This window comes from Schistocerca serialis, chromosome 8 (assembly GCF_023864345.2).
Source record: "Schistocerca serialis cubense isolate TAMUIC-IGC-003099 chromosome 8, iqSchSeri2.2, whole genome shotgun sequence".
NCBI classification, from domain to species: Eukaryota; Metazoa; Arthropoda; class Insecta; order Orthoptera; family Acrididae; genus Schistocerca; species Schistocerca serialis.
In genome coordinates, this window is record NC_064645.1 from 546,608,409 (window position 1) to 546,625,438 (window position 17,030).

The following is a 17,030-nucleotide window of genomic DNA, read 5'->3' on the forward strand; positions in this document are numbered from 1 at the left end:
TAGAACCGAATTCAAGAATCTGTCGCTCTAGCGGTCTATAAGCCGTCACCCATATGGATGGGCTACATTTTCCCAAAATTCTCCCAATAAAATGAAGTCGAGCATTCGCCTCCCGTACTACCAACCTGACATTCTCATTCCGTTTCATACCGCTTCGCAGTGTTACGCCTAGATATTTAATCGAAGTTACGTGTCAAGATGCACCGTTCTAATGCTGTACTGGAACGTTCCAGAACTGTCTTTCCTACTCATCCGCATTAACCCGATTTTTCTATATGTTGAGGAACCTCTCATTCATCACGTCAGTTAGAAATTTTTCTAAGTCATCTTGCATAATTGAGGGAATGTCATTTACTGAAAAGAAGTGACATCTGGAGTTCCTCAAAGAATTATCACAGGCTCTCTGCTATTCTTAATCTATGTAAACGATTTAGGAGACAATATGAGATGTCCCCTTTGATGATTTGCAGGTGATGCTGCCATTTACCGTCTAGTAATCACAAGATCAGAACGAATTGCAAAACTTTGTAGACAAGGTGTCTCTGTGGTGGAAAAATGGTGGTTGACCCTAAACAATAAGGAGTGCGACGTCGTCCATTCGAGTACCAGAAAACTGCCGTTAAATTTTGGCCACAGATTAAATCACACAAACTTGTAGGTACAAGTAAATTCCTACGGATTATAGTTACGAATATCTTAAATTGAGACCATCACACACAAAATATCTTGGGAGAGGCAAACCAAAGGTTTTATTGGCAGTACACTAACAAGATGCAACAAATCTACTAATGAGATTCCACTACCCTTGTCCGTGCAGTGGAGTACTGCTGCACGGTATTGGGTCCTCACGAGATAGGGCTGATAGAGGACATCGAATAATTGCCAGGAAGAGCCACACGCTTAGTACTATCAATAAAATACATGAATTTGTGTGGCAACGTTGAAAGCAAAGGCGTTTTTCAGTGGAGCGAGATCCTTTGAAACTCAATCACCAACTTCCTCCTCGGAATGAGAAAATATTTTGATGCCTACCACTCACATAGGAAGAAATGACCATCGTAATAACATAAGATAAATCAGAGCTTTCACTAAATGATTTATTTATTTATTTTTACCACGTGCTATTTCAGAGGAGAATGGTCGAGATATATTCTGAATGTTCTTCTATGAACCCAATGCCAAAGTTTTAAGTGTGAGTTTGAGGGAAGTCATGTAGAGGTGAATGTAGAGTATGTTGGGGGCAGTTTCACTGAGGCATCTGAATGTCTGTGCAAGAATGGCAGCCAATTCTTCCTCAAGAGCCAAAAACAGGAAAGGCAGCGATGTGGGAGGCTTGGTTTTGGAGCAAAGTAAACGGTACAACTTATCTGAAAGATATTCCCTCGTCTTGAGGTCGGATGTCTGGGCAGAACGATCCATTTTAGGAACCTCATGGTCTACAAACTCTCGCCTCAAAAAATGGTTCAAATGGCTCTGAGCACTATGGGACTTAACAGCTATGGTCATCAGTCCCCTAGAACTTAGAACTACTTAAACCTAACTAACATAAGGACATCACACAACACCCAGTCATCACGAGGCAGAGAAAATCCCTGACCCCGCCGGGAATCGAACCCGGGAACCCGGGCGTGGAAAGCGAGAACGCTACCGCACGACCACGAGCTGCGGACTCTCGCCTCACAGATGCTGCTGTGTGACAGGGTGCATTATCATGGTGATACAAATAATCATTGTCTCCGAATTGGTCTTATACTTTGCGAGATGCAAATGCTGTAAATGGTTTTCTTATATTGCCGCACTTAGAGACCTCCTAAGCGCAATAACGGAAACACACCCTAACCGCGAGAAACATTTTCACTGTGCTTCACTGTTTTCGCTGCACCTGTTGACAGGTAATGTTCTCCAGACATTCGTAAGACCCAAACCCTTTCATTGGGTTGCCGCACTTAAAAACTTCTTAAGCGCAGTAACGGAAACACACCATAACTACGAGAAACATTTTCACTGTACTTCACTGTTTTCGCTGCACCTGTTGAATGGTAATGTCTTCCACACGTTCGTCAAACCCAAACCCTTTCCTTGGATGCCGCAGGGTATAGCGTGATTCATCACTCCCAGTCACTCGTTTCCAGTCATCCAGCGTACATTAGCGTAGCTTGTTACACCATCTCAAACGTCACTTAGCACTGGCAGCAGGAATGTTTGGCTTATGAGAAGCTACTCGAACACTGTACGTCACTGTGCTAGCTGGACTGCAAGTGACGCTGCAGAACTCTTGAATGATTTTACGTGATTTCATACAACCACCCTCCACAAAGCTCGAAGGTCCTTGTCAGACAGTACATGATGTATGCTGGTCTGGATTTGTCTGTGGCTGTTCTTTTGTGTTTCAACGTCACAGTCACATCACCACCCGTCGGCTGTGACAGAGTCAGAAGGTTTAAAACGTCAAACATGGCTTTTTTATTCACGTGACATCCAATGACTACTACACATTCTAAATGACTGAGCTCTACTGACTGACTCATTCTGCAGTTATAGCTTCTCTATTGACAATACTTCCCACCTCCTTTCACAGTGGCAGGACTGCCTGTCGTTGTATGTAGTGGTCGGTTTCGTGTTGTGTAGGGGTATCTGGATAATTTTTGTACAGGTAGAGAGCGAGGAGGTGGAGGAGTGGAGCACTCTGGTGGTTTTAATGAATAAATACCCATTTATTATTTACAAATAAAAGCAGAATCTGAAACTTACACCTGACTGTAAGAGCAGTTTCGTCATAGCTGATCATAAAATAATTTAATGTCAATATATATTTCTGCACATTTTGCAATAAGATAACAAGCCTTTCATCTTACAGCTACCGAGCGAGGTGGCGCAGTGGTTACGCACTGGACTCGCATTCGGAAGGACGACGGTTCAATCCCGCGTCCGGCCATCCTGATTTAGGTTTTCCGTGATTTCCCTAAATCACTCCAGGCAAATGCCGGGATGGTTCCTCTGAAAGGGCACGGCCGACTTCCTTCCCCATCCTTCCCTAATCCGATGAGACCGATGACCACGCTGTCTGGTCTCCTTCCCCAAACCAACCAACCAACCAATCTTACAGCTGGTAGAAAAAATATATTTCGGGCTGTAATCGTTAAAAAAACAACAACAATCAATCTTACATATAAACTACTAAAGCACAGTCGTTCAGCAAAACTAATAACAGACTCAGTACTGTTGACCAGTTTCAAAACAAGGAAAATTACGACCAAGGTTTAAAGTTACAGTAACACCAACTTCTTAGCCCGTGGTATTTTCTACATGCGAATCATGAAAGACATTAACAAGATTTCCTTAAAAACAGACCTTCCCCACAACAATCTCTAAAATATACATGATAAATAGAGATAAATTAGCTGGTCGTACGCTGAATTACTGGCATATCCTTAGTCCAAACGGTGCACTCAGCTTTGCACAATTAAACGTTGGTGGCCTTAGATCAATAGCCGCAACTATATCGAACCATCTGTTTCGCGTTCTCGGCACTAACAGCGTAATAAATATTTAAAAGCAATCAAATGGAGGCAAGATTCATGAAACGAAACGTCATAAATTAACTGTCATGAAAACATCACAGTCCTTTGCATCACGTAAAGCAAAATACAAGCCAAACTACACTTTGATTTTAAAACATGTTACGAACGAGTAAGGATCTTTTCACTCAAAATAAGCCCCTCATTCATGCCAGAGACCACTGTACTAACATGCTAACATGAGGAGACAACGTTATTAAAACGAATGGCACTAATGTGACGGAGGAAACAGAGTTACACGATCAGTGCCTTAAAGAATCACAATGACAGCCGAAACAGTCTTGCTCTTACACTGATTAACCACAACGCCTGCCAACTGATGTCACGTAAATACTGATCAACACTCATGTCTGCCAGACAACGTCCCTCAAACACTGAAGAACGGCACCTTAAAGGCCCGCCACAATGCTGTACCACGCTACAGCAGTACAGGGGGAAACAGACCAAATAGCCCCCTAACCAAAACAGAACGCAGGGTGAGGCCCGCACGGAGAGACGATAATTTCAGCTTCGGTGATGACAAGCGTGGCGGCTATATATACACCTTCGAGTCCAGCTGAGAACTATGCTAGCGTAATCCCATCACTTCCACATGCTTCTTCATAGGAACGTGACATGCATAGCAGTTACTGGGGTCCTTAACCCGTAAACAGCAGTGAAAAATGGAAACAAACTGACAACCTGTCTCTAACTCGGTACTGCTCTCGTCACTCAGCCCCTGCATATTCGTGACTGCTGTACACAGAATGGCTGCACGCTGACTCACTCTACCAGAAACTTTCTTCTCATTCCCAGGCAGTCTGTTTGCCGACACTAGCAGATGCTGCTTCACGTTCTCTTTCGCCACAGATAACTCCAGTTAAATAGCATTCACAGCAAGGCTTCTTAGACAGTCGTTCCTGGGACGGCTTGCCTTTGATTGGACTGTGTTCTCCTATATGTGCCCGCCAACGGCCATACGATGTTGAATGCGCCGGTTCTCGTCCGATCACCGAAGTTAAGCAACATCGGGCCCGGTTAGTACTTGGATGGGTGACCGCCTGGGAACACCAGGTGCTGTTGGCTCCCCTTCATTTACCGAGCGAGGTGGCGCAGTGGTTAGCACACTGGATTCGCATTTGGGAGGACGACAGTTCAATCCCGCGTCCGGCCATCCTGATTTAGGTTTTCCGTGATTTCTCTAAATCGCTCCAGGCAAGTGCCGGGATGGTTCCTTTGATAGGGCACGGCCGACTTCCTTCCCCGTCCTTCCCTAATCCGATGAGACCGATGACCTCGCTGTTTGGTCTCTTCCCCCAAACAACCCAACCCCTCTTATATATGGATAAAAGTATACGGGGCAGAGAATAAGAACTGGATTATGAGGTCGACGGTTCTAATAAAATTTTCGAAATGACTATAGGCAGGAAATACAGCTTTGTGGAGCTACGGCCATACAATAACAGTCAATCGGAGACGTGGGCGTGAAAGTGGATCTTGTTTAGTGCGTTTCTGCATAAGAAACCTACGAGGAAAGTTCAATAAATAATACAAAAATTTCTTTTTCTGAAAGCAAAAATGGGTCAAATGGCTCTGAGCACTATGGGACTTAACATCTGAGGTCATCAGTCCTCTAGAACTTAGAACGACTTAAACCTAACTAACCTAAGGACATCACACACATCCACACCCGAGGCAGGATTCTAACCTGCGACCGTAGCGGTCGCGCGGTTCCAGACTGAAGCGCCTAGAACCGCTCGGACACTGCGGTTGGTTTTATTCAGGGTTCCAATACTCCATATTATTCCTCACTATTTTGGCTACAAAACCCTGTCAACACGACCTCCGTTCAATAGGAAGACCTTACGAAATCTTGCTGGGAGAGCCTATGAGTACGCGTGGTACCACTCTACTGGTCCACGTCTGAGACATTGTCTTGGCGCATCAGTAACCTCCCTATCACCCACGCATTGCTTCCCATGGAGTGTGTCCTTCATTAGGCCAAACAGATGGATGTAGGGTGGATGAGGAAGTACAGTCCAACGAAATTTTGTGAGTTGCTCTCGGCTGCGCAGACATATGTGAGACATTCCGTGGTCATGGCGCGCGCGCTCGAGCATCTTCTTCAGGGACCCCTCTTCCCCTGGATCGGCGGAGTCCTTGCAGGATCCCCCTGCATCGCCTCCATGTCCTCACTTTGATGTGTTGTAGTTGGGCTTCACTTTTCGTTCTTGTCAGCTCGTTGCCCTTCTCAGGTTATCGTTGCCTTCTGTGTTGCCCGCGTGCGCGGACAACGGTACTGGTCCAGGGCGGGCCGACTGTGCTTCTCCCGGCGCGGACGGCGCAGGGAGTAGAGTGGTTCGGTGACATTTTTGTGCCGACGACACTCTGAAGTCGACACTTCACAGTCGTTCGTTGCACCATGTGGGAAGACATATGACGGAATAACCGCTTCGATGTTCCCGAAGACCAGAAGATTGGATTGCCGTTTGTTTTCCAGTTCCTAGTGATGAACCCACTGGTTGCCTGTGACGATGTTCGACAAAAGGTTTTCACGGTCAGTCTTGTAACGCGCAAGCAGTGTAGGACAGATAGTCTACATCTACATCTACACCATACCCCGCAAATCACCTAATGGTGTGTGGCGGAGGGTACTTTCGGTACCACTATCTGATCCCTCTAACCCTGTTCCACTCGCGAACAGTGCGTGGGAAGAATGATTGTCGGTAAGCCTCTGTATTGGCTCTAACTTCTCGAATTATCTCCTCGAGGTCAATACGCGAGAAAAGTGTTGTCCCGATACTTCAATAGTAAATCTCTCCGTGATGCACAGCGCCTCTCTTGTAACGTCTGCCAGTGGAGTTTGTTTAGCATCTCCGTAACGCTCTCTCACCATCTAAACGACCCCGTGACGAAACGCACCGCTCTTCGTTGGATCTTCTCTATCTCCCCTATCAGTCCTACCTGATCGGGATCCCAGATAGATGAACAATACTCAAGAATCGAGTGAACAAGCGCCTTATAAGCCAGTTCTTTCGTGGATGAGTTACATTTACTTGAGATTCTTCCGATGAAACTGAGTTTGGTGTCTGCTTTTCCCACTATATATTTTATGTGGTCATTCCACTTAAGGTCGCTCTGGATAGTTACGCCTAGATATTTTACGCAGACGCAGCCTCCAGCTGTTTGTCATCAATAGCTGCACAGAAGTGGATTTCTTTTCCTGTGTATGAGCAATATGTTACATTCAGTTACGTTCAGGGTCAACTTTCAGAGCCTGCTCCAGTCACCAATTCTCTGCAGGTCGTTCTGCAAATTCTTACTATCATCTGGCGTTGCTACTTTGGTATAAACAACTGCATCATCTGCGAATAACCTTAAAGAGCATCCGACGCTTTCTACTAGATCATTTATATACATACGTTGTAAACAGCAACGGTCCTATCGCACCTGTCGTACTCCGGATATTACCTTTACATCTGTCGATCTTGTTTCGTTAAGCGCGCCGTCTTGAGTCCTAGAGATTGAATCCAATCGTAAGTCTGCTCCGATACTCCGTAAGATCGTATTTTTTTCATTAAGCGTCAATGGAGGACAGTGTCAAATGTCCTTCTGAAACCAAGGAACACGGCATCAACCTGACCGCCGCTGTCCACTGCGCTGTGTATCTCATGGAGGAAGAGAGCGATCTCTGTTGATTTTTACAGAGGAAATTTTCATTTTCCCAGAATGTCATAATTCTTTATCATAAATCATGTTCCATAAATCTACAACAGATAGACGTTAGCGATATAGGGCTGTAATTGTGTAGATCCGCTTACGGACTTTCTTCAAAACTTAGTTTCTCTTTATGATCTTCTGTTAGTCTGCTAAGAGTCCACCGGCACACACCTTTGAGTATCCCAGGTGGTGGACTAATGTGTCAGCACCCTATAACGGATGTTTTACGTTGGGATAAATTTATTTTCTTTTTTGTTAGATGTTTTCGTTAAATAGCTGAATAAATTGTAATTAGGAATAATTTAATCAAGCAGAGTAGAAAAGATAAAGTCAAAGAGATGTTCATTGGGCGGACATTGTCGTAATGCAACGTCATTGCGTTGCTCGGCTGTTAAAACAAGTCGTTTGTGTTCCGTTCTGCTATTCGGTAGTGCGCGTATCTGAAAGGAATTAATTCGGGGACTAGAATAAACTTTCACATATTAGTTACGATTCGATGTTCCGACAAAACGGGTTAACGTCGGTGTTAATTTGAATTGTGGGCGACAGGATTAGTTTTGACAGATACGTGAAAACGGACGTAACGAAAGTTGTTCGCATATCATCCTTGAATGTGACTTTTATTTAAGTAACGATTGCAAGCTCATTAAAAGCTATTATCTCATGATTAGGATCAATCCCTCTTTCCTGCTAGATAGTGATTATTCATTAACATTTACGTCATAAGAAACAGGATTATTAATAAAAGTGATGTTAAATGACAATTACGTGTTAATCCGTTTGTGTGGAACCGACGTAATATCTCTGAAATGACATTGATATATAATTTGTGTTAAATACTGAACTGAGATAGGAAGTAAATTGAAATTAGTGGACATTTGATACTGAGACTATAGAAGCAGAAGCGCTTAAGGTTTCTCTTCTCTAAAATGGCAAAATAGGTACGAACTTTAAGTCGATAGTCGACATTATGTATTGCAAAGACATTAGCATATCATACTTATTTTGACGACGCGCTGTTAAACAAAGGATCGTCGAGTCTCTTTACGAGTAATAAAATTAAATCTAAAAGCATAATTAATAACGGCGAACTCCGCTTTAACAAACTGTATTGCGTGTCGTCATCGGGCAATAACTGCTCAACCCTGGAGACTTGTGTGGTGAAATTAGAAGTCGGGCACATAAAACAAACTTAAAAATCCATTCAAGCTGCGGTGGAGTCGGCACAACACGACGTGGGCAGTTATAACTCCCAGTTGAACAGCGGGGTGCTTGATTGTGATCCCTCAGTCACCTCCAATGAGAGTGTCCGCACGTTTCAGCGTAGCAGAAGTTACGTGTGCCACCGGACAGCACGCGGGAGAATAGACAGATTTGCGTGACACTGTTACGATGATGAGAGACGTCTCGCCCAACGACTCATCGTGCTTTTTTTCACTACCAGCTCTCTGTACAAATTATGCAAACGACTATGAATACCTGTGAAACTGTGGTTTTTTGCCGAAAGAAACTGAGCTGTGTGCTTGGAATGCAACTACGTTACAGACTCCATTTTGAATGCTACTGATAGCGCCGCCACTTATCAGACGTTCTACATCTACATCTACATCCATACTCCGCAAGCCACCTGACGGTGTGTGGCGGAGGGTACCTTGAGTACCTCTATCGGTTCTCCCTTCTATTCCAGTCTCGTATTGTTCGTGGAAAGAAAGATTGTCGGTATGCTTCTGTGTGGGCTCTAATCTCTCTGATTTTATCCTCATGGTCTCTTCGCGAGGTATACGTAGGTGGGAGCAGTATACTGCTTGATTCTTCAGTGAAGGTATGTTCTCGAAACTTTAACAAAAGCCCGTACCGAGCTACTGAGCGTCTCTCCTGCAGAGTCTTCCAGTGGAGTTTATCTATCATCTCCGTAACGCTTTCGCGATTACTAAATGATCCTGCAACTAAGCGCGCTGCTCTCCATTGGATTTCTCTATCTCTTCTATCAACCGTATCTGGTACAGATCCCACACTGCTGAGCAGTATTCAAGCAGTGGGCGAACAAGCGTACTGTAACCTACTTCCTTTGTTTTCGGATTACATTTCCTTAGGATTCTTCCAATGAATCTCAGTCTGGCATCTGCTTTACCGATGATTAACTCTATATGATAATTCCATTTTAAATCGCTCCTAATGCGTACTCCCAGATAATTTATGAAATTAGCTGCTTCCAGTTGCTGACCTGCTATTTTGTAGCTAAATGATAAGGGATCTATCTTTCCATGTATTCGCAGCACATTACACTTGTCTACATTGAGATTCAATTCCCATTCCCTGCACCATGCGTCAATTCACTGCACATCCTCCTGCATTTCAGTACAATTTTCCATTTTTACAACCTCTCGATACACCACAGCATCATCCGCAAAAAGCCTCAGTGAACTTCCGATATCATCCACAAGGTCATTTACGTATATTGTGAATAGCAACTGTCCTGTGGCACTCCCCTGCGGCACACTCTTACTTCGGAAGACTTCTCTCCATTGAGAATGACATGCTGCGTTCTGTTATTTAGGAACTCTTCAATCCAATCACACAATTGGTCTGATAGTCCATATGCTGTCACTTTGTTCATTAAACGCCTGTGGGGAACTGTATCGAACGCCTTGCGGAAGTCAACACGGCATCTACCTGGGAACCCGTGTCTTTGGCCCTCTGAGTCTCGTGGACGAATAGCGCGAGCTGGATTTCACACGACCGTCTTTTTCGAAACCCTACAGAGTAGATTTCTAGTCTCCAGAAAAGCCATAATACTCGAACATAATACGTGTTCCAAAATTCTACAACTGATCGTCGTTAGTGATATAGGTCTATAGTTCTGCACATCTGTTCGACATCCCTTCTTGAAAACGGGGATGACCTGTGCGCTTCCATGGAAGTCTAGGGGCTGAAACGGGAAAATTCCACGATTTCAGACAAAAAATTGTACATTTTTTTCGACCGATACTGATCGAGAAAAAAACAATTGTGCTGCATTATTTATCGTACGCCTTTCGTAGCACTGGCTGCTAGGATGTTGGACGGGAGAAGGCGCGCCGATCTCACGACGTTTCGCCTCGGCCGGTGTGTGGGGTGGGGTGGGACGACGGTGCGGGGTGGTCTGCAGCCGACGCCCCTGCCCTGCGGAGGTCTGCCGCAGCCGGCGCTGGCCAGACGGCAAGCGGGCGCTGCCTGGCCGGGCGCTGCACCCGCCGAGATATTCGGGGAGCAAGTATCGATCTCTCGACGGAAACGGCGCGAGCCGCGGAGGACGGGTCGGGCTGAGCCGGCGCGGGGCGTGTGGGCGGCCCAGCCGCACCGCCAGCTCCAGCGCGCACTCTGGAGACCCACTTTGCTTACAGGCGAGCAGCGGCCGCGGCTCTGCTGCGCCGCACGGTGCTTTCTTATCAGATCCCGCACCGCTTTGTTGTAATGCGCTAAAACGGGGGAAGAATTTAAAGCCTGGCACAGAAAAAAAGGCGGCTCAATTAGCGATACTGTTTTAAACAGTACTGAGCCCCTCCGTAAAATCTTGCAGCCGGACAGCTGCTTATCTGTTTCTACATCTACATAAGTACTCCGTAGACTATAGGGTATTTTCTACCACTACTGATCGTTTCCTTTTGTGGCGTTCGCTGTGTTATTCGGTGGTTTGGTATTTTATTAATTTATAAATGAAAATGATAATCTTATTTTATTACACTGAGTAATTACTAAATAATTTTTCTCCCGGCTAAAGTCTTGGTCAAGTTGCTAAAGAACTCCAAGTTAACGTCGTGTTAAAGTGTTGTCTGTAAGTTGTGTAGCTGTCACTAAATCATAGTTCATACAACAGATGCTATACAACTATTGATTATGATTGAAAAAGTTATCTTCAGCAAAATGATCATTAAAACAATCGAATATCAGCCTCGCACAACACTGACGTATCTTACCTGAAACAATATTCTTCGCAACTCGTGCATAATTCATTTCGGCTCCATACATCAGCTAGAAAAGTTTGTTATAACGATCTTACTATGAGCACTGTTTTTAAAGGACCAGTCTGATTCGAATTATTTTCATTACAATGACTTCGGGACCACCGGTGCACATTCATTTTTACACATTTTTATTACCTACGGCATTTGTGTCTGCAGAGTTGCGTAATTTGAATTTGCCGCTGAAATAATTGTTAAGATGGCGGCAGACAATTGATAGAACCTTCTGTTGTTAGAGCAAATAGGATAAGTATTTGAAATGCTTATTAAACTTTAATTTCGTATTGTGCACTATTTAGACTTCATCAAGCAAACATATGATTTTTTTCTAAGGAAAACACACACAAAAAAAGGCGATACAAATCGCTATCATCAATGGCTGCGCTCCTTGCAGCGGAAAGAAATAATTAACACAGATAATGCTTACTGAGAGAGGAATTAAAGTTGCAAATAATTATTCCCTCATATTTATAATAATAATGAACTCTATTCTCAAGTAATAATTAAAAAATAATTACAATTTCTGAACAGACCTCAGTTTGATATGCATCTTGCGTCCTGAACCTACAAAAGCCAACCAACAAAGCGTAAAAACAAAGGAAGACAAACGCAGATCATAAAAGGAATTTACAATTACCATTGTCTTTGTATGATACACATCGATATGTCCAATTACATCATAAAATATTATATAAATAATTATTATTTATCATCGTTTTCACTATTTTTTCATATGTCGAATAGATAATGTTTATAACTGTTAGAGGCATAATTTCCTCTCGTCGCACTGTAGCTAAAATTTATCTCGTGGATGTTACACTTTTCTGGTAAAAGCTTCTCTCTATATGATTTCTTACTATGCTATCCCCTTTTCTGTGACTTCTTTTCCACTATATTTAATTTCATGTATTATTCAGGGTATGAATAACATATTTCAGACACACTGATCAGAGGGCCATGTGTAGATTGTAATATTTAAAGAAATACTTCAGAGCCAAGATCGCATGTGAATATTTATTTTTAACCGTACTTTTCAACAGTACGTTGCCGCCTTCTTCAGAGTTCATGTTTTTCGATGTCGTAACAATTATTTTGACAATTTGATAGTTTTCAAGTCCGTAAAAAAGTATCTGGCATATTTCTGAAAAAGGTGGAATCCGAAGATGACACCAAAGTACTCTTGAAACCGGTCATCAGTTGAAAGTAAACATTCAAATGCGATCTTAGCTCTCAAGTATTTTTACAATTATTACAAACTAAGAATTCTGTTGAAATTGTGAACACATTTAGCTTTACGTAATGATAGGCTGCGTGACGGCATGCAACAACATATATCATACCAGGTAATATTGTAACAGTGTGGCCGGCCGATGTGACCAAGCGGTTCTAGGCGCAACAGTCTGGAACCGCGCGACTGCTACGGTCGCAGGTTCGAATCCTGCCTCCGGCATGGATGTGTGTGATGTCATTAGGTTAGTTAGGTTTAAGTAGTTCTAAGTTCTAGGGGACTGATGACCACAGAAGTTCAGTCCCATAGTGCTCAGAGCCATTTGAACCATTTTTTGTAACAGTGTGTTGTGCTCTCTGGAAGACTTGTTCTTTGTAATTTGTTTATACTAAGAGGGAGAGAACTGTAGTGAAATGTTGCTAATAACATCTGAAGTTTTGCGAAGATGCTGAATGCAACTGTTTCAATATGTTATTTGTAAATTTGTAATTGACAGAATTACGTCCGATTATGAACGAGATTAGAACTGAGATTGTGATTCAAAAATGTTAGGATTGTTACGAGGGATTTTAAGAATACGGGGTATTACGTTCCGTGTGCGCGTCCATCGTTTTTCGTTAAATTGTCTAAATCTGATTGCATCTTTAAAGACTTACTTCTACGCAAGTTGTCGGGGTGTGTGAAGGGTGACGGGTTAAATAGCGTCCGCAGCAGGGGCGTTGCCTCTGAGCAGTTCATTTATTTACGTAATTTCATTTCATAAGTGTCCGGCTCAATATCTGAGTGGTCAGCTTGACGGATTGCTGTCCTACGGGCCCGGGTTCGGCTCCCGGCTGGGTGGGGGATTTTCTCCGCTCAGGGACTGAGTGTTGTGCTGTCTTCGTCATCATTTCATCCCTATCCGGCGCGCAGGTCGCCCAATGTGGCGTCGAATGTAATAAGACCTTCACCAAGGCGGCCGGACCTGCCCCGCTAGGGGCCTCCCGGCCAGTGACGTCAAACGCTCATTTCCATTTTCTCTTCATAAGTGCAACTAATTAATAACCCGTTCACTCCCCACACAGAGCGCCGCAGTGCCACATTTGCTTACTTCATGCTACTTATAATCAAGGCGCAAAACCGAAGAATGAATACTTGCATTAACGTACTACGGTTAGCGAATTTTCGGCTCTAGTGAAGCACATCATCGCTGAACATACGAAGTATCATTCAACGGCTGTTCCAAGTGCTTTGTTGTCTCCCTGAAGTTTAATTTTTAAGCTACATTTTTCTTTGGTTTCCTTTATTGCTTGTTCAATGTACAGAGTGAATAGCATTGGCGACAGGCTACAACTCTGTCTCACGCCCTATTCAGCTACTGCTTCCCTGTCTCTACGAGTTATAAATAGCCATCCGCTCCCTGTATTTTACCCCTGCTGCCTTCAGAATTTGAAAGAATGTGCTCCTGTCGATACTGTCAAAAACTTTCTCTTAGTCCACAAATCCTGTAAAAATAGGGTTGCCTTTCTTTAACCTATATTGTGAGAGAAGTTGTAGTGCTAGAATTGCCTCACGTGTTCCTGCATTTCTCCGGAAACCAAGCTGATCTCCCCCGAAGTTGGTTTACTACCAGTTTTTACATTCTTTTTCTGTAAACAATTCGTGCTAGTATTTTGCAACCATGACTTATTAAACTGATATCTCCTTAATATTCAGACCTCTCAGTACCTGCTTTCTTTGGCATTGGAATTACTATATGTTTCTTGAAACGTAAAGATATTTCACCTATCTCATACATCTTGCACACCATATGGAAGAGTTCCGTCATGGCTTTCTCTCCTGTCACTAGCCGTCTGGTCCCAGAGTCTTGTTTGGACTTAGATCTTTCACTGCTCTATCAAAGTTTTCTCGCGGTACCATATCTCCCTTTCCAATTTCATCTACGACCTCTTCCAGCTCTACAATATTGCCTTTATGTTCATCTCTCTCGTATAGGGTTAAGAACAGTGAGCTAGAGGGACAGTCGACGTGCGATGAAATGCCTGAGTGCCAACCTTTGCGTAGGGTCGTAAGAAAGACGCAATGTCCACAGCGTACTCACCATGAAGCTGTAGAAGATATGGCAGCACTTGGCTACCGAGAAATTTAAGTAACACGGAAAGGTATGAATGATTAAGTGACAAACCACAGGAAGGAAATACATAAGACGAGAAATAAACTATGCGACTAATCTGAGAGTATCATACAGAATACAGTGATAATTTTTCATCCACAGGCGCGTTGGTAATTAAAGTCCTTATCCGATCACCCTAAGTATCCTAAGGTAAATTCTTGGCTGTTAACTTTGTTAAAGACACAGTCAATTAGTATTTTCATCATTCCTCAGTCCAACTTAGTGATACGTGTGTAATGATTTCGTCGAAGACTGGAGAGTGCAGCACAGCTTTCCATCCTTTCTGCCTTTGTCATCGGTAGTGGATGTGTAAGGAAACGGCCAAAGCTCAGCTGTCAGCGACCGAGAGTAAACGCCGTCAGCCTGTAATGGCAGGTAGGTGCACGTCGTCTCGACGAGCAGAAAGACCCGTACAACAGCGAGATTCCAAAGCACTGGCCAAACAATGACTAGAGCAGTACTGCAAACTCAGAGCACATTAAGCTATGATGGAAAACTTCCTGTGAAGTAGTGGTGCACCCCACTATTGCTGGAATCTAGTTCAAAATTTGGAATAATGTTACAGAAATTTCTGATACAACAACGTGACAATTACATGAATTCATTTTCACGTATCTCAAAATTATAAAAAGTTACGCCAGTGAACGAAAATCGATAGTAACATAAAAAAGCACTACGTCTGCAGGCCACAAGTGGCCCATCGGGACCATCCGACCGCCGTGTCATCCTAATGGTGAGGATGCGGATAGCAGGGGCGTGTGGTCAGCACACCGCTCTCCCGGTCGTTACGATGGTTTTCTTTGACCGGAGCCGCTACTATTCGGTCGAGTAGCCGCTCAATTAGCATCACGAGGCTGAGTGCACCCCGAAAAATGGCAACAGCGCATGGCGGCTTGATGGTCACCCACCCAAGTGCTCACCACTCCCGACAGCGCTTAACTTCGGTGATCTCATGGGAACCGGTGTATTATCCACTGCGGCAAGGCCGTTGCCGATACTACCATAGAACAGAAATAAAATTTAATATCAGGAAGACACGTATGATAAAAAGTTTCCTGACGCCGCTATGAAAAGTCCAATTGACATCTAAATGTCACGAGAGGCGGACCTAGAAGTATATAAGAAGGTGAAGTCCAATACCAGCAGAGACGCAGTAATAGCTGACTGGGTCGCTTAGGGGAGTCCATTGACTTCTAACGTGGACTATAATAGTGCACGTAGCTCGTAAGTTGTACTGGAAATTGCATCAGTAACAAACCCATCACGGTCGTTTCAATCCTTTAAAACCTCCTGAAGTCGAGTGCTGGAATCAAGAACGAACAACCATAGCTAAACAACACCAGGCACGACCTCGTGTACTGACGGACATGTGCTGATGCACATTGAGGAGGGTGACTCCAAAATCGCGTGAATTTTGCGGAACGAATCCCTCGTGAGTTCCGAACTGCCACCCGCAGTCCAGAAAGCACAATGACTGTGCGTAGGCAGATCGAAGTAATGGTCAACCAGCCCCTCATGGGCCACACATTTCTGTAGTCAGTGCTATGTGACGTTTCAGATGGTGGATTTCTGGAAATGCCTGATAAATCACGCTATACCCTGCGGCAATCCAATGGAATGGTTTGTGTTTGGCGTATAGCTGGAGAACGTTACCTTTCAAAACGTGTGGTGACAGTATTTAAGTACGGAGGAGATGGTATTACAGTAAAGGGCTGTTTCTTATCGTTAGGGCGATGTCTCCTTGTTGTGCTTAATGAAATGCTAAATGAGGAAGGATATGAACACATTATACAGCATTTTGTGTATGAACAGTCCGGAGACGCATGGCAGTGGATCCTGTGATAAATCAGTATCTGTCAAGCAATGGTTTGTGGACAACAACATTCCTGAAATGGACTTGGCCTGCCCAGAGTTCCGACCTGAAACCAAGGGTGTGTTAGAATCCTCATTTCGTTCCGTGTAGCTATGGTCACAAACAGACAATAGCTGGAGGATTCAGTTGACAACATCGATCATCTTCTATCGTGACCTTAAGTAGAAGCAATGTTTCTGTGTATAGTAATAACTGAATTTAAAATCTTCTGGGTTATTAGGCCGCATCATATTTCCTCTAAAATAATCGACGTTTTGACCCCTCTGCTGGGATCTTCCTCAGGGGAATTCCGGGAAAACTCCCCTTTATAAGAGAACGCGACACTGGTCTGCGACAATGTTCTAGCAGAGCAGTAGTGGACACCGGAAGATCCTCAGGAGTATCCCAGCAGTGGGCTCTATACGTCGGTTATTTTAGAGGAAATATGACGCTGCGTAATAACCCAGAAGATTTTAACCTTAGTGACAAGGACTACGACAGCCTACAGACTTACATATCG

General features: G+C 43.9%; 1 non-coding gene across 1 annotated transcript; it reads left to right on the top strand.

The window, feature by feature from the left end:
* Positions 1-4,524: 4,524 nt before the first annotated feature.
* LOC126417429 (5S ribosomal RNA) lies at positions 4,525-4,643 on the top strand. Its single transcript, XR_007575561.1, has one exon. It is a non-coding gene; the product is annotated as a 5S ribosomal RNA (ribosomal RNA).
* Positions 4,644-17,030: the final 12,387 nt, after the last annotated feature.